General features: G+C 43.5%; 1 protein-coding gene and 1 long non-coding RNA gene across 7 annotated transcripts in view; both read right to left on the bottom strand.

The window, feature by feature from the left end:
- The window catches only part of MSRA (methionine sulfoxide reductase A), a 370,749-nt gene that overhangs the window by 293,965 nt on the left and 58,224 nt on the right, over positions 1–18,560 (bottom strand). The gene's annotated exons all lie outside the window — the stretch shown is intronic.
- LOC116541323 lies at positions 11,190–17,056 on the bottom strand. The gene is made up of 2 exons (XR_004264790.1): positions 16,519–17,056; positions 11,190–16,484 (listed from the first exon to the last, which is right to left on the bottom strand). It is a non-coding gene; the product is annotated as an uncharacterized LOC116541323 (long non-coding RNA).

Raw genomic sequence — 18,560 nt, 5'->3', positions numbered from 1 at the left:
AGGCTTATAAACATCATTCAGTTCTTCTTCAGTCATTTGTTTTCATCTGGTATAACTGGTTTTTCCATTAAAAGAAAATTAAATAAAATATGAGATGTTATTGTAGTGGCTTAAGAGGAGATTTGGGGGTTTTACTTCTGAGAAAAGCAATCTCCATTTCCCTCCTGTGTGTTCCTGACATCCCAGCATTGCCTCCCAGCTTGGGAACATGCAACAACAGAGTCCCCAGTGGCTAGCAGCAGGGTGGACACTGGCGACAGGGAGTGAGACACAGCAGGATCTCTGAGATCTTCTAACCACAGGGCATAGACAGGCTCCCAGGCACTGAAATTTCTAACAAGCACCATAGGGGTTTCTGTAGCCCACCAATGTGTGAAGACTAGGATTCCTGACCATTCATTAATGAGCGGTAAATCCAGGATCATTCTTTAAACAGTCAGGTGTGCACACCTAGGAACCTGCTAACCTTAGCCATCCCCACTTCATGCTCATAATCTTTGTGAACGCCATTCCCCGGCACGGACTGCCCTCCCCTACGTCTTCTGTCTTCCTGCAAGCTAACTGCTACCTGCCCAAATCCTACATATCCTTGAAAACAGTGGAAAACAGTTAAATGCCATTTCCACTCTTTTGTCTGTGTAGCTTTCTTTGATCCTATCAGCCAGAAGTAATTCCTTCTGTGGCTAAATTTCCATTTAATTTAGGCTTTATTTGCATCGTCGTTGCCGTCCATATTTTGCACTGTGGATATGAATGTGCACACTTCTCCCAGGTTGGAGGGCAAGCTTCCAGAGAAAAAAATCCACAGTAGATTCACCTTTGCAGCCACAGGACCCGGCACATGATCAGTGCCCTAACATTGCACAGAGAAGGAAATAAATAAGAAACAAAGGAACAAAGGAACCAGCAAGAATGTGTCCTTTCTGATAACTTTTATAGTTCTGTAGTTTGCAAAAACAAGCTGAGCTTGCTCCACAGACCATTAACATCTCTATATACACACTCGGCCTGCTAATAAAAGCACACTGAGGATTCTTAAAGGCCCTATAAGAAAGGTTTTATATCCTGGCTTTAGCATCTGTGGCATCTAAAACCTGAGAAGGCTATTCCTTGGAGGTGTCATCAGCTTTCTGTGTGCCTTCAAAGGCTCAAAGGCAATTTGCTGGACTCCTCTAAGAGTGCTACTTTCTTTCCAGCCACTGCAAAATACATCTTAGCGACTGCCAGAATTGTCATTTGCTTTCTATGCCTTCAAAAGCACTGTGAGAGATAGAGCCCCGTGCTGTTACTGGCACTGTTGGTTTCCCTATGTAATTTCAAAAACAGCCCTCCAAAATCACTTTGTATGTGTGGTCTCTGTGTGTGTGCCTGGTGACGCCAAGATTATTTTTTCCAGCGAAATGTCTTGTCCACAGAGCCCACACAATCTTTGTCTAATAGCTTCCCAATGAAAGAATGTCTGAGGGGAAAATATCCAAGCAGCAACACCTCTTATTTCTTCCACACCAACAAAAAGAGAACAATGATCACAATGGCCTAAAATCTGAAATAATATTCACATATATGTTAGAACTTAACATACCTAGAATCCCTCAGTGGGGATCAAAACACAGTCAACACTCTCACCGAGTAATGCCATTAGTCGGGGCATAGGGAAGTTAAAGATAACTTCCTCTGAAAAGTTGTTATCCTTTATGATAGAATAATAAAAGATCTCTGATTCACAAAGTTGCTGAGGCATGTTCCACACTGTTAATGTACAGTGTTTCTCAATGGAGGTGCTACTGGCGTTTGGGGCTGAACCATTCTCTATTGGTGGGGATAAGGGACTGCCCAACACTCTGCTGATGTTTAGCATCCTTGATAAAACCAGGAACACTCCCAGTCATTGAGATTACTAGAAATGCCCCTCCAACATCCCACCCATGTCTCCAGTTATCCAGTTACTCCCAAGGGATGTAGGTACTGCTAGCATATGGATGGGTGGGATAGGTGCACATACAAACACACACTTTAATATCCAAGCTGCTTCTATATATTATATGTCACAGGTTTTATAGATATGTATGTATGCACTAATATTTATCATTACAGAAAGAGAGAGAGAGGAGAAACGTGGGGAATGGAACTACTATTTGCTGAATGTCAACTCTGTGCAAGCCAGACACATAGAGCTTGCACAAGAATAAGCAGTTTGGACAAAGATTCAACTTGGCCATTTACAAACACAGAATGTCTTTTTGTTTTTCCTAATAACTGATATCTTTGCTTTTTTGAGCCTCTAGTCACTCAAGGATGGAGGAATAAGGAGAGAAGACCTAAGCCTGTAACAAACAGCATCCCCAGACCTTCTGATCTGCACAGTCCAGTTCAGCCCAGCCCATGCATGTTGTGTTCTAAACAGGCATGAGAATCAGGCCTCCTCCTGAGCTGGTCTTCCCCTTCTCTTCCTCAAGGTCCTTCCTGGTGCTCTCAGTTTCCCTGCATGCGAGGCTGCCAGGCAAGAGAACAGGTATCTATCTGCTCAAGGGTGAATCAAGGAAAGTCATTATTCCAAGAAATTCTTTCACCTCATCACTTCACATTTATTTTATTTCATTTAACTTTCTGAATAACCCTGAAAGATCTAGACTTTAATTCTCATTTTGCAGGCCAAGTATATTTCCAAGTAGGAGAGCCAAAGATTTTCAACCCAAAGCTTGAGTTTGTTTCTCTTTACATCCTTGCCTTTATGACACCACACTACCACTGCTATCACTGATAGTCATTGAGAACACCGATCATGCCCGGGGGTGTCCAAGACAGGAAAGAACCTGCAGCAAATTCATTTCAGATCATCTATTAAAAAATAGACTCTCTGTCAGTCAGAAGCTAGAGGGATCGGCTATCCTGGATGATAGGATCATCAATTAGCTACCACTGCCTCTATCTGTGTAAAATAGAACTGGGAAGTGTTGAGATACATTCTTCACCCCTCAAGGGGCTTGCAAGCTAGTGAGAAAATTAAGAGAGAGAGCATATTACATAGTGTTAAGGCTTAAGTAGGGTTGACAGTAAAAGCACGTGCAAGTTTACCAAGGATACTAAATGTCTTCCTAAATTCCTGTCCTGCAAAAACATCAATCGAAAATATAGTAACAAGCTTTTGATGATTCATTATACTATGTCCATTGCATCATAGACATTTAGTAAATATTCATTGCACAAATAGATGGGATCATGAAGAGTACCTCTGATGAAGAGTTGAATAGAAATTTTCAGCAAATCTTTCGCACTCCCTAAAGGAAAAAGATACGCTACCATAACTGCTATCCATTCTGGAGACTCACCTACATCTGGAATATCACATGGGCAGCATCGCCCTCAAGTAATGCACACACAACAAAGCCAAGCGGAGGGGAGTGTGCTGGGTAGCTTGTTTTCCAGTCTCAGCTACTAGTGAGCCATGTCAGCCTCAGTTGTGATGCCCCAGGAGAATGATACATTAATAGGAATCACAGAAGTTCAAATATCCTAGAGACAGTCAAAATCAGATACAGCAAATCTACAAAAATCCAATCATTATTGGAATTTAGACAGAAACTTTTTTTTTTTTTTTGAGACAGTTTTGCTTTTGTCGCTCAAACTGGAGTGCAATGGCGCAATCTTGGCTCACTGCAAGCTCCACCTCCCAGGTTCAAGCAATTCTCCTGCCTCAGTCTCCTGAGTAGCTAAGATTACAGGTGCCTGCCACCATGCCCAGCTAATTTTTCATATTTTTAGTAGAGACAGGGTTTCACCATGTTGGCCAGGCTTGTCTTGAACTCCTGACCTCGAAAGATCCACCTGCCTGGGCCTCCCAAAGTACTGAGATTACAGGCATGAGCCATTGCACCCAGTCTAGACAGAAACTTTTTAAAGGTCTCTTGTAAAACATAACGAGACAAAGAAATGCACAGGATCCGCAGTTCTCCCCTCCGGAAACACACCACGGTCACAGGCGGGCCCACAACTCGCCCCAGTTTGGGGAAAACTGCCCCAAGAGAAAAGGCTGCCCTGGAGCCACATCCACCTACACAGGAAACCATTCCACATGAAGGCAATAAAAAAATCCATTCTTCCTGGAGGTCTGGGAAAAAAAATACTTTAAGTTCCACAACACCATAAAGATAAAAGGATGAGGTTTTCATCTCTGGATGCCTTTACTTGTACTTATTCAAACTCTAGCATTTTAAAATTACCTATTTCTTCTACTTAACCACAACCATTTGGATTTTGATCAAGTTAGCTAAGGTAACGCAATTCTCTTTTACCCATAAATATAACTATTGCCTTAATCCCAATACCAAACATTCATTGACTGACTGGATGTTAAATAGTAAGCTACAGGAAGGATCTCTGGAAAACATTAATGTATCACCCTTCATTCATTTCATCTGGGTGACTTTAGTCCAGTAAGACAAAGCTAACCAGTAAGATGACCACCAGCATGATCTCTGAACCAAATTCAAAAAGTAGGTTATCCACACAAGGATGGTTACAAAGAGTTCAGAATCCATTTCTCCTTCATCCTGTTGTACTCCATATCGATTTTATTCCTTTATTCATTTGTTTACAAAACAACCCACACATTATAAGAAGAAACGAAATTAAAATAGTCCCTCCCATTTATACCTGAGATTGCAATTTTTTGAATTTTTGCAATCAGACCTTGGCGATGGCCTTGAGCAGTAGGATATAAGTAACTCCCACAAGCTTAGCATTCCAATAATGGAACATTCGGCATAAATTAAGAAACTTGAGGAGTAAGGAGGAAAAAAATCTAGGCAATCTCAACAGATACCCTACAGAGAGAACCAAGTACTTCCGAATTTGTAAGAAGGCCTAAGAATACAAAGCTATGAATTCTAGAGAAATGTCTGGCAGTGTGTTCACCAGAACATCATCTGTCGTTAATTTTAGAGCAGGGGTTCCCAACCCCTGGCCCGTCGACCAATCTGTGGCCTGTTGAGAACTGGGCCACACAGCAGGAGGTGAGCGGCAGGCAAGTGAGCATTACTGCCTGAGCTCTGCCTCCTGACAGAGCAGTGGCGAGGTTAGATTCACAAGAGTACAAACCTATTGTGAACTGCACATGCAAGAGATCTAAGCACGTGTGCACTCCTTATAAAAATCTAGGCCGGGCGCTGTGGCTCAGGCCTGTAATCCCAGCACTTTGGGAGGCTGAGGCAAGCAGATCACTGGAGCTCAGGAGTTCAAGACCAGCCTGGCCAACATGGCAAAATTCCATCTGTACTAAAAAATACAAAAATTAGCCAGGCGTGGTGCCAGGTGCCTGTAATCTCAACTTCTACGGAACCTGTGGCACGAGAATCACCTGAACCCGGGAGGCAGAGGTTGCGGTAAGCAGATATCACGCCACTGCACTCCAGCCTGGGTGACAGAATGACACTGTCTCAAAGGAAAGAAAAATGAAAAAGAAAATCTAACACCTGATGATCTGAAGTGGAACAGCTGCATCCTGAAACCATCACCCCTGCCCACACTCTGTGGAAAAACTGTCTTCCATGAAACCAGTCCCTGGTGCCAAAAAGGTTGGGGACTGCTGCTCTAGAGGATGGAATTTTGGGGTGATTTTTACTTCCTTTGTATTTGGGGTGCTATTTTACTTCATTCATAGAAAGCTTGTATCATTTAACAGAAAACAATATGGTATTTAAGACAGAAGCGACTAAAACCATCCCTTTTGGCCATCATCTTCTTTCCTGTTGTTGACTTCAACAACTGTGACTTAAGACATAGCTCCTCTCACTGGGCAGTTTTATTAATGTGTCAGTTACAATGTATTAATTAGAAGAAACTTGAATTCTTACCCAGGGGACAGTCCTCCAAGAAGAGAATGAAAGTAGCACGATTTCCTTGGTTTTCCTTGCTTTTCCTTCTAAAGATGGAGAAGTACAGAGCCTTGCTCGACAAGTTGGCTGAGTTCTGTAGGAAACTCTGATCTTTGCTGTGCCTTTGATTAATCTCAAATCATAAAAGCTGTGGCTAAGGTCTTTTGAAGGAGGTGGTGGTTTTGTCTTACTGTAAAATGGTCAAAAAGCAATAGCAGCCTAATAAAGGATGATGCATTGTTGTAAGGAACAACAGGTATTGGTATCAATTTCTGTGATGGAATTTCCGTTCACCAACAAATGACAGCAGAGTTTAGGATACTGCATCATCTATTATGCAATGCCTTTGTGGACCAATTATATTTTGAACCACCACCGCAAACATCTTAGAGGAAAAACTCACGACAGACTTTCGGCTGACTGTGGTACCAACACAGAACATCTCCATCATCAACGCTGCTCGGTGGTTCCCACTAGACCTGCAGGATCAGGTTCAAGCTCCTTAGCCTGGTCCGTGAGCCTGGCCCTGAATGTTCTCAGCCTCATCTCTCACCACACTTCATGTGCTTCTTCCCTCCAGCTGCAGCCAGCGGGTCCAAACTGACTCCCTCTGGCCCTGGTACCAGGTGATTCCCACTACTGAGTATCCCCCTTCTCTCCCCTCTCCTTCTGTGTAGCTAACTACTACTCCTCCTTCAAGGCTCAGGGCAAGCCTTTCACTACCTGGGCTCACTTGGCTACTAAAATTTTGATCTGTGCCACCACACCACTTCACAAGAAACTCCCCAAGCCTTTGTCATCCGGATGTCCCAGTAGGCTGAGCTATGCACAGAGGAAGCAGACAGTACATGTTTTTGGAAAAAATGACCTAGCCAGAAAGTTGTCCTCTATTCCCCAAAGGAGGCACCTGGCAGCCTTCATACCCCCTAGAATATTCCAGCACAATTACCTGACTTATCCTCAAGATCTGCAAGTCTATCACCACACGCCTTCCGGAATCACCAATGACAGACACAGAGCAACTAGTGCTTCATCAAGAAGATGGAACAGGTGAATTGCATCAAAGCATTTTAGTTCGAATTTTGTACTTTCTTTCAGTCTTACAATTTAATATATCTATTTGATCGTAAAGTGAGTTATCTTCCAAAATAATGTTCACTACCTTTCTAAATAATAAAATACATCTTCCCAATACGTAAACCAATAGCTTTATTTTTATGCTAGAAGTGATGTGAAATTACATGTCATGAATTATTCATATCACTCAATTTAATTCAATTATTTTTACTGAATTCATATCTAATCCATAAAAATGTTTAACTCAACCAAAAAAAAAATCCTTGAATAATAGATTTCTCGTAAAATTTCAGGAAAGATAAGTGGATATTTGGTTTGAAATGGTAAGGCGTATTATAATTGCAATGATGAAAATAATTTTCGCTATTTAACCATACATCCTGTTCTATTTACTGACTGGTGTCTCATAAGCGAAACTTATTTAATATCAAAGTAGAATCAATAGGAGCAAGAAGTGAGTCCTAGCTCCAATTATGACCAAAGTCACTTTTAGATTTTCCAAAGGTGTCACATGTATAGCCGGCAGATGCCTCCTCAAATGGGAGCAGATACTCTGCCAATCAAAAGCACAAATTTGTACTTACAGAAAAAGGGGTCTGGTTTGCCCAAAAGAAATCATACAGGGGAAAACCATCATTCCCCCCTCCTTAGTAAAAAGCCCTTTGAGGCCCATGACATTATACCACACTCACTCCTCAGCCTCTCTCTCCCCTGCCAATCTTCTTGGAGCTCTCACCATATTTATCAATGGCTTTGACAATGATCTCCCTGTCCACTTACCCATCCCAAATCCTGGCAGTTTGGGGTGGTCTCAATGTCTCCAAAGAAGGTCTTGAAACCCCCTTGCCTCTATGTTTCTAGATGTCTTCTGATCCAGTGGCCTTTATCATCACTTCACTTATACCACCCAAGACTGCAGCTCCACCCAAACCAGAAGCGTCTCTACCTCTGCAATCCGATGGCCAAAGGGCCACCTTCCCAACCTCAGCCTCCCAGAACTTCTACTCTCTTCACACCTGCTCCCTCACCTCATTGAAACTTCCACTTGAGGCTGCAGTGAGCTACGATTGCACCACTGCATTCTAGCCTGGGTGACAGAGCAAGACCCTGTTTCAAATAAGAAAAAAACCCACATAGATGGATCAGAATAGAGAGCCCAGAGATAAGGTTGCACACCTACAACCATCTGATCTCCAATAAAACTGACAAAAACAAGCGAGGAAAGGATTGCCTATTCAATACATGGTGCTGAGATAACTAGCTAGCCATATGCAGAAGATTGAAACTGGACTCATTCCTTACACCACATAAAAAAAGTCAACTCAAAATGGATTAAAAACGTCAATGTAAAACTCAAAACTATAAAAACTCTGGAAGAGAACCTATACCATTCTGGACATAGGAATGGGCAAAGATTTCAGGAAGAAGATGCCAAAAGCAATTGCAACAAAAGCAAAACTTGACAAATGGGATCTAATTAAACTAAAGAACTTCTGCACAGCAAAAGAAACTATCAACAGAGTAAATAGACAAGCTACAGAATGGGAGAAAATTTTTGCAAACTATGCATCTGACAAAGGCCTAATATCTAATAAGAAACTCAAACAAATTTATAAGAAAAAACAACCCCATTAAAAAGTAAACAAATGACATGAACAGATACTTTTCAAAAGACAACATACTACATGCAGCCAACAATCATTTAAAAAAACTCAACATCACTGATCACTAGGGAAATGCAAATCAAAACTACAATGAGATACCGTCTCACACCAGTCAGAATGGCTATTATTAAAAAGTCAAAACCTAACAGATGCTGGTGAAATTGTGAAAAGAAAGAAACACTTACATACTGTTGGTGGGAATTAGTTCAACCATTGCGGACAGCAATGTGGCGATTCCTCGAAAAGCTAAAAGCAGAACTACTCTTTGATGGAGCAATCCCATTACTGGATATATACTCAAAGGAATATAAATCATTCTGCTATAAAGACACATGCACACATCTGTTCACTGCAGCACTATTCACAATAGCAAAGATGTAGAATCAACCTAATGCCCATCAATGACAGAATGGTTAAAGAATATGTGGAACATACACACCATGGAATACTATGCAGTCATAAAAAAGAACAAGATCATGTCCTTTGCAGAAACATGGATGGAGCACAAGGCCATTATCCTTAGCAAACTAATGCAGGAACAGAAAACCAAACACCACATGTTCTCACTTATAAGTGGGAGCTAAATGATGAGAACACATGGGCACAAAGAGGGGAACAAAAGACACTGGGGCCTCCTGGAGGGTAGAGGAGGGAGGAGAGAGAAGAGCAGAAAAAATAACTATTGGGGTACTAGGCTTAGTACCTGGGTGAGGAAATAATCTGTACAACAAACCCCCATGAGATGAGTTTACATTTTAAACAAACATGCACCTGGATCCCTGAACCTAAAATAAGAGTTAAAAAATAAGTGGCTGGGCGCAGTGGCTCAAGCCTGTAATCCCAGCACTTTGGGAGGCCGAGGCGGGTGGATCACAAGGTCAAGAGATCGAGACCATCCTGGTCAACATGGTGAAACCCTGTCTCTATTAAAAATACAAAAAATCAGCTGGGCATGGTGGCGTGTGCCTGTAATCCCAGCTGCTCAGGAGGCTGAGGCAGGAGAATTGCCTGAACCCAGGAGGCGGAGGTTGCGGTGAGTCAAGATCGCGCCATTGCACTCCAGCCTGGGTAACATGAGTGAAACTCCGTCTCAAAACAAACAAACAAACAAAAATAAGTAAGTAAATAAATACTTCCATTGCCTCAGCCCCACTGTACTCTGGATTCACTTACATTCCTAATCAGAGCACAGGGCACAATTCTTCATTTAAATCACAGTTAGTTTGCTTGTTTGTTTGTTTGTTTGTTTTAAACAATCTAGGAGTCATTTCTTTTTAATACTTTTATGCCACGGCTTGGGGACAGGTTCCACACTCAGGCTCCTTTCTGCTGATCCTCACAAAGTGTGCTTCCCCAGGCAGGGCAGGTGGGTGCTCCCGCTGAGCCAGGTGCTTTTCTCTTTGGCTTCTTGCACTGAGCATTTTCCTTCACGAGTTTCAGGAGGCCACCTCAGCCCTTAGGATGCTTCATATGCTTGACCTGTACGTTAATGCTCACGGTGAGACTCTTGCCCTCTGCTTGTTTACAACAGCACCACCAGTATGCTGGGTAGTTCTGCAGACCCTTCCAGCTTTGCCATGGTGACAGATACCTGGTGTCCCTTCTCTGAAGAGCTAAAGGACCACTGTCCTTATAGATTCACAAGCATGCGCATGGCCAAGGGCACAATCCCATGTTTTCTACAAGTCCTAGAAAACATTTATGCAGTGGCCCATGCCTATAATCCCAGTACTTTGGGATCCCAAGGAAGAAAGATCACCTGAGGCCAGGAGTTTGAGACCAGCCTGGGCAACACAACAAAACCCTGTTTCTACAAAAAAAAACATTAAAAATTAGCTAAGTGCAGTGGTGTGCACCTGCAGTCACAGCTACTTGGGAGGCTGAGATGGGAGGATCGCCTGAGCCTAGGAGTTTGAAGCTGCAGTAAGCTATGATCACACCATTGCACACCAGCCTGGGCAAAGAGAGCAAGATCCTGTCTTGGAGATGGAGAAAAAAAACACATAACAGGTGCCTCTCCTCTCTTCCTTCATGTTCATTATGTAGGCAAATTAATGAAAAATGGCAATTCTGGCCAAAAGGCTTAACTCACTTTTAAATCATTCTTGCCCAAACTCAACTATCATTTCCCGTTGAACTACCACCACACCTGCCCCACAAAATCCTTACCCTGGATTGCACTAAGCATCTAGTTTTGCACTTCTGTCAGCCTGCCAAGCACCGCAACAGGAAGTTGCACAGTTGTTCAAGTGGGTGGGAGCCATGACAAAATCACAATCTCCAGCCTCAGGCAGACGCACGGTCAGTGCCACCCAGAAGTCCTTCTCCAGGCCCCAGCCAGCTCCCTCCTCCTCCCCACATCATCTATTTCTAGCTGTCTTCACAGTCCTCAAGCTCCCACCCCATCATTTCACTGCTCATTCCTTCCTCACAGAAAAATTGAGAAACCATCAAGAAGATAAAGTCTTCATTTTTTGCCTTCCATCGACAAACTTATTGATGTCAAGATCATCCTTACTTCCAGGTTCAAGGGATGAGGCCCTATCTGTACCTATTTCAATGGCATTTCTTAAGCGACTAGCCTTTATTAACTTTTTCCAAAATGTTTGACTTAATTTTAATGCAAATGAAAGATTTTGGCAACTATATTTCACTGGTTCACTTAAAATAAATTGTATAAACTCAATCACAAGCACAGCTGACATAAAATGATTTGGGAACAAACACAGGAGACTCTTGGTAAACATGCAAATCATGGACGTGTACACATGCACAGAGACAAAGCCCACTGGCCGAAAGCATGCAGGCTAGCCAGTCCAGCAGCCACAGCGTTCAGACAGAGAACAAGGCTTCCCTGTTAACACAGTGAGTCTGCCAGGGCAGATCAGGTAACAGCTTCCTCCACCACATTTTAGATTCACCATGCTTCACTTTAACTGTATGATTTGTTTACACGATCCTCTCTCCTACCCTTTTGTGCAAGGAGAATCCCATATCCTGTTTGATACAGTCACAAAGTCATTGTTTCCAAGCTCAGCAGGGCCTCAACGTGGCTGAGCTACTCTAGCCTGTGCCGAATCAGTCTTTCTGCAGGATGTTCTCTGTGGGCTCTGTGGGCCCGCTCTCCGTCCTGTTGCATGAGCTCTATGGACCACCTATCAATGGGCTCCCTTGAACTCTGGTTTCTGTTGAACTTGACCAATGGGAGACACTGATGGGAGACCTGGCATTTCTTCCCCTGGCCCTCTTTCCACAGTTTGGCAGTCGCTGAGTTCCTCTACGGAAGGGCACAATTCCTATAGGGCGACCCTCTCCTACATCATGGTTCAATACTTGTCATTGCTCTTTCTTCTTGCTCCTTTTGGGCCTAGGCCTGGTAAAGATGTTGTCAGCTCCAGGGCTCTCTGCCAGCTCTTGTTGGTTTCTCTTAACCCTGACCACACCTTTGTAAACAGCGTCTTCCTTTCGCTTTCTCCAATTATCCCACTTAGGCATATTCCTGCCAGGACCCTGACCAAGGGAGTCCCTGCACCCACCACTCAGAGAGATAAACCCAGCATTGTTCTCAGTGCTCCACTCAAGACCCCATTTATAAGACATCTTCCCCTCCACCTCAACTCCTCTCCTTCCCTAAGGCTGCCTTCACTGACAACCTCCTGCTCTGCAATAATCATGCACATGCTGTACTCAACCACTCAATGCTTCTTCCTTTTGTCACAGCATTTCTTTGAATGGTTTTCCCTCCCAGGGGCAAGGCTGTACTTTAATCATCTTGGTAACCCAAGGGCTGATCGGCGAACCAAATACACACAGAAATACCTTGGCCTGGTTGCTTTTCTGTGCTAGAGTCACTCCGCACTTCATCATCAGCCCACTGCAAGCCACTCCCAAGTCTGGGACTTAATCACCAGCAGAAAGTACATTCACATGGCCTGTGTTACCCCCTCTAGATGCTAAGGAATGTGACTCCAAGAAGACTTAAATAGCAGGATCCAACAATATTCTGTCACCCTCTCCTTCATCAAAGACCCATTCATATTTTATTATAAAGATATGCATTTTATGGACATATTATATAGCAGTATTAAAACATACCTGAAATACCATCCAGGCTAATGGGTCTCCACGGAGTTAATGGCTTTAATTCACTATCATATGTTTAGGGAGTTCTTGTGTAGACACAAGCTGTGAACTATGAGAAGGCAAAACAAAAGTCTATGCAGACATACAGAAGGCTAAAAGGTGTACCCCAGATCTGCCCTGCTCACAGGGGATTCCAGGTCCTAAGAGGAGGGGTCACTCCTCCAGAGTATCCAGAACCTAACTTCATGAAGGCTGAGATCATCTGGAAGGGGCCAGACCAGCCCAGGCTGGACCAGGAATGCCAAAAATTGTCACCTTCCCATACCCATATGCCTTCCCAATGTCCTGTTCCCAAAGAGCCCCTGTATCCTGGAAGTTCTAGCACAGGCCCAGAGACCAGTTCTGCCTTGGGTGGGGGCTGGGGTAGCTTAGAAAAGAGTGCCACTTTGGAGGTAACAGAGGAACTGGTTTTGAGGGATGTGTAGAAGTCCGCCAGCGGTTGAAGATGAAGCCGGGCAACCTCAGAGAAGAGAACAGAAGGTATCAAGGCCAGGGGCAGAGAGCACACAGCACACTGGGGAAGAGCAAAATGCTAGAGGCTAGGGTGCGCACGGGGCGGGGCAGTGGGAGATGAGAACACCAGGATGGCTTGGGATCAGGTTCTGAAGAAGGTTGGGTACGAGGGCCGAGTTTGGCCTCTATGGTGGGGGAAACGGAGAGCCCCTGACAGTCTCTAAATGGGAGAGACAGATCAGGCCTCTAGCATTTCCTCCAGAAGCAGACACAGAGGTACAGGCACCTCTTCTGTGCTTATTTACGTCACAAGGCCTTTGCACGTAGTTGGAGCCATGATTTACACAGCTGTGCTTCCCCGTAGCACTTCCCACGGTTCACGCACGCAGCTGACACTCAGCCGATGTTTGTGGAATAAATGAATAAAAGAGTCACTATTATCAAGCATCTCCTGCAATCCAGGATGTGCCCCAGTGACTGATTATAGCCGCCAAGGCTACATGGGCAATGAAGGAAAAACATTACTCCAGCACAGGAAAGGGGAATCAGAAAAACCCCGGCGAACACTCCAGCTCTGCCAGCCAGCATGAGCGCAAGGGGACAGTGAACACCCAGTATCAACAAATGCCTTTGATGTGGTGTCTGCATCTTTCCTGCCTAACGAAAATTAAACCTCTCTCAGAGTGATGAACGGCTTCTTGTGCTTTTATTTATGTTCTACCTTCGGCATCTCCTGATCAAGATGGAATGTGACATTTGTGTTCATTTGGGCAAGGATGTAGGGACCCAGGAATTTTCTTCATCACAGTAATCAGAGATATATTTGTGACTGAAAATAAGGGTAAATTTAGGGTTTCTCAGAATATTTTCTAACTGGTTCATTAAAGGAAACAGAGTCCAAGTTATTAAAAATTAAAATATTTTAATACTAGCAAGTAACATTCACAGCTGTCATCAAAAAGAGCCTGAAATGTATTTGCTTGATCTTACAGCAAATAGGCAAGTCCATGTATTGTTTTCACTGTCATCGGTACCATCAAATTACAGACTAGCCATATACATACAGACACATATGTATATAAAAGGTACTTTATTTGATTATTAAAAGACATGATCCCAACAGCTGAGATTCATTCTAATACCCCACATAGAAACTTACATGTATACCAAGCCAGTATTTTTCTCCGCTCCCAAAAGAAGAGCCCTGAGCTCACACTTCCATGGGGACAAGACGAGCCACGCTCCTCTTTCTATGCACACTGCAGCTGGCCAGAGAGATGGGCCAGAGCACCTGGCAGACCCAGTCCAGTGAAGAGCTGTGGATTTTTGAGGCTATCTTTGTTGACCCTTCTAGAAACCCTCCCTTTGCGATTCTTCTCCCAAATTGCCCAGAGCTCTGCTCCAACCTCTCTCTTCCCCTATCCCGTGTTCCATCCTCTGTGACTGTCTCTTCCCTCAAAAACCAACCTAGGAATTCAACAAAGTAGGCATGCCTACTTAGAATGATTCTAGGAATCTGAGCGAGGCATCTGTGTTTTAGGGAAAGACTCCTAGAAAGCATAAGGCCAAGAAACATGAGGTGGGATTTTGGGGGGCATCCTCCTGTGGAGTCGCTCTGGACGGGTACATTCCAGCTCCCTGCATGCTATTCCACACAGTAAACCAACCATTTCACCTGTGTCTGAGCCTCTGCCCCCAATACGGCCCAAATAAAACTCCATCTTTTGCAAAGTCTACGATGCCCAGTGTCGTGTTAGCAGACCCTGTCCATGCTCCTGCGCCATACTCAGCGTCTATCAATGGCATGTCATCACACGACATCCAAGTGATTTGTCTGCTTATCTGTCCACCAGCCAGCCTACAACAATCTGTAGAAGCCTCAAGGGTAGGGACCACTTCTTTGTTCTCTGTACACCACAGTGCAGCATGGCATTCAACACACAGAAGGTGTTCACAGACTGCTTATCAAATGAATTACTTTTTACCCAGTATGTGAAAAGAATGAACTATGTGATGTGTTAATGCTATAGTCCAGGGGTGTCCAATCTTGTGGCTTCCCTGGGCCACGTTTGAAGAAGAATTGTCTTGGGCCACACATAAAATACACAAACAATAGCTGATGAGCTTAAAATTAAAAAAAAAAATCTCAACATGTTTTAAGAGAGTTTATGAATATGTGTTGGGCTGCACTCAAAGCCATGCTGGGCTGCGTGTGGCCCATGGGTTGGTCAAGCTTGCTATAATCTAACCTGAGTTTTAGTGTCATTTGGTTGCAGGGATGGCTCTTCCCTCCGACATGAAGCTTGAAGCTGTGCACCACGAGGGCAGAGCGCCAGGCTACCATTTCAGCAGCTCCAAGTCAGGCAGTGGTACCAGCCACAAACTCGCACCTCTGTCCCCTGGAGCCACCATGGGTGAATGAGGTGGGAGGTGAAGGGGACGGCAACTATTCTGGCCCTACAGTCCCCACCACAGGTTGATTTTATTCAAAAATTAATGTCTTCATTGTTTTAAAATGGATACTGCTTACATGTTTGTGTATTTTCTATTTAATAATTAATTCATTGAATTATTGCGAGTGGACTGTGTTCTGTTCTAACTGTTCTAAATGCTGGGGATACAGCAGTGACTCAGATGACATCCTTGCCCTGCAGGACCAGTATACCTTCCTCAAATTCATCACGCGGATACGTGGGCCCTCCTTAATCATGAATGGAAATCTCTTGTCTGCCCAGACTAGACAAACACAGCTCGTGGCATCAATCTTGCAGAAAGCTCCACCAGTTCTGACCACTCTCTCCATCAAATCCTGTCTGAGAGTCAGTCACTGCATCATTCCCTAGGGCTGCGGCAACAAATTACCACAAATCTGGGGCTTAGACACAGAAATTGATTCTCTCATAGTTCTGGAGGCCAGAAGTCCAAAAATCAAGGTGCTAGCAGGGCCCTGCTCCCTCTGAAGGCGCTAGGGGAGGACCTGTGCTTGCCTCTTCCAGCTTCTAGTGGCCCCTGCAATACTTGCCACTATGGCTGTGACCACATCACTCCCAGCTGTGCCTAAGTCTTCAACGGTCTCTTTGCTGTGTGGCTGGTCTCTCTTCCATTCCACAAAATCTAGCCCCCCATGACTGGCAGTCTCTCTTCTAGTGTTCTATGAATATACTTTTCTTCACAAATATTTAACTTCAAATTGATTGTGCTGTCAGATACGAGACAGGGATATAACTTTACATTTTTGGCATACCCCACCCCATTAATGAAATTATCCTTTCACCTACCCAATGCCATTTATGAAATTATTCCTTCACCTCTGACGAGGCAAAGTCACCTTCATCTTACAATAAATGTTCATGTTAACTTGGGGCTCTTGTTTTGCTCCAGAAATCCATTGGCTTATTCCATTGCTAAAACTACACTGTTTACTAATTTTATAGTATGTTTTAATCTCTGGTAAGTAAGTCCCTATTACTGTTATTGTTTTTCCCCCAAATATATCTTGAGTGTTTTCATGCATTTAAACATTCCAGTTGAATTTCATCAACATATTAGCAAATCATTCAAAAAGTTTTCATTGGGATTCCTGATGGAATGACGTTGCATTTACATATGAGATTTTGAGAGAATTGCCATCCTTACAATATCGAGTCTTTCGTTAATTTAAGGCTTCCTTTCTTCCCTTTAGTAAACTTGTGTGGTTTCTTTCCCTTGGTCCTGCACATTTCTTTAATTCAATTCCTGACCTGTCACTTCAATTATCCACTTGCCACCATCCTCAACTACGTAAGACCTCTCTTCTTCCATAGAGCGTTCTAGCAAAATCCCAACCATGGCTCAATCTAAGTGTATGAACCTTGAAAACATCATGCTAAACAAAAGAAGCCAGATGCCAGTGACCAGGACCGCCTATTCAATATCCATACACTTGGAATGAGATATGCCTTCACACTCACTAGCATGGATGTAATTTAAAAAGAAGAGCAATAACAAGCGTTGGCAAGGAGGTAGAGAAATTGAAATGTTCATACATTACTGGTGTCGATGTCAAATGATGCAGCTATTATGAAAAACAGTTTGGACATTCTTCCAAAAGTTAAATGCAGGTTGCCCTATAGCCCCAAAATTCCACTCTTAGATCTAGCCCCCAGATAATTGAAAACACATATTTATACAAAAACTTGTCCACCAGTCTTCACAGCAGCATTATTCAAGATAGCCAAATAGTAAAAACGACCCAAATGTCCACCAACTGATGATGGATAAATGAAATATCAAAATATGGTATGTCAATAAAATGGATTATCATTCACCCATAAAAAGGAATGAAATAGTGATACATGCTACAACATAAATGAACCTTGAAAACATCATGCTAAACAAAAGAAGCCAGATGCCAGTGACCAGGACCGCCTATTACATGATTCTGTTTATATGAAAGGTCCAGAATAGACAAATCCATAGACAGAAAAGTGACTTGGTAACTGCCAAGGGCTGGGGGAAAAGGAGAATAAGGAGTGAATGCTAAAGTCTATGGAGTTTCTTTTGGGGATAACAAAAATGTTCTGTAATTAGACAGTTGTGGTGGCCAAACAATTTTGCGAATATATTAAAAACCACTGAATTGCATACTATAAAATGGAGAATTCCTTCTGCACAACCCCCTCCTTCTACCCTCCCATTACAGGGAAATGATGTTTCCCCTCCTCTTTCAGGCTAATCCCTGGGCCCTTTATCCCGGTCTGCCATAGATCCTCCCTTCTCCCCTCCTCTACATCTCCAAAATCAACCTTTTGTTCAGCATTTAAATACACACACATTTCTCCCACCTCAAAAAAAAAAAAAAAAAAAAAAAAAAAAAGACGTGTCTTCATGAAAGCCATGCCTCCCCAGCCCAGCCCAGGCTCCACCCTCTGCTTCCTCTCAAAGGGACAGCCTACAAGCGCCATCTCCTGTTTCCACCTCCTCTCTTCCAGCACCCAACAACTATTTAGTGAGCACCTACGGAGTGAAGACACAGTTCTCTACTCTGAGGATAGAACAGTGAACAAGACTGACAAGCCCTATGCTCTTGGAGGATACCTGTGAGGTGATGGGGGTGCAGACAGAGAATACACAAGCAGCCAACACAGGGGACCACTGCAGGGGTGACACTGTTATGAACTGACAGGGGTAAGGAGCCATGTTAGATGGGGTGGTCAGGAATGACCTCCCCAAAAGAGGACACAACTAAGCTGAGACCCTCTGAGTCAAAGGCAGCAGCCATAAAAGCTCAAGGGTGGTCATGGAGTACTATGCAGCCATAAAAAAGGATGAGTTCATGTCCTTTTCAGAGACATGGATGAAGCTGGAAACC

Source organism: Sapajus apella, unplaced genomic scaffold, assembly GCF_009761245.1.
Source record: "Sapajus apella isolate SASKATOON/1434 unplaced genomic scaffold, GSC_monkey_1.0 scaffold150, whole genome shotgun sequence".
Lineage (NCBI taxonomy): Eukaryota > Metazoa > Chordata > Mammalia > Primates > Cebidae > Sapajus > Sapajus apella.
This window is presented reverse-complemented; position numbering and strand designations above follow the sequence as displayed.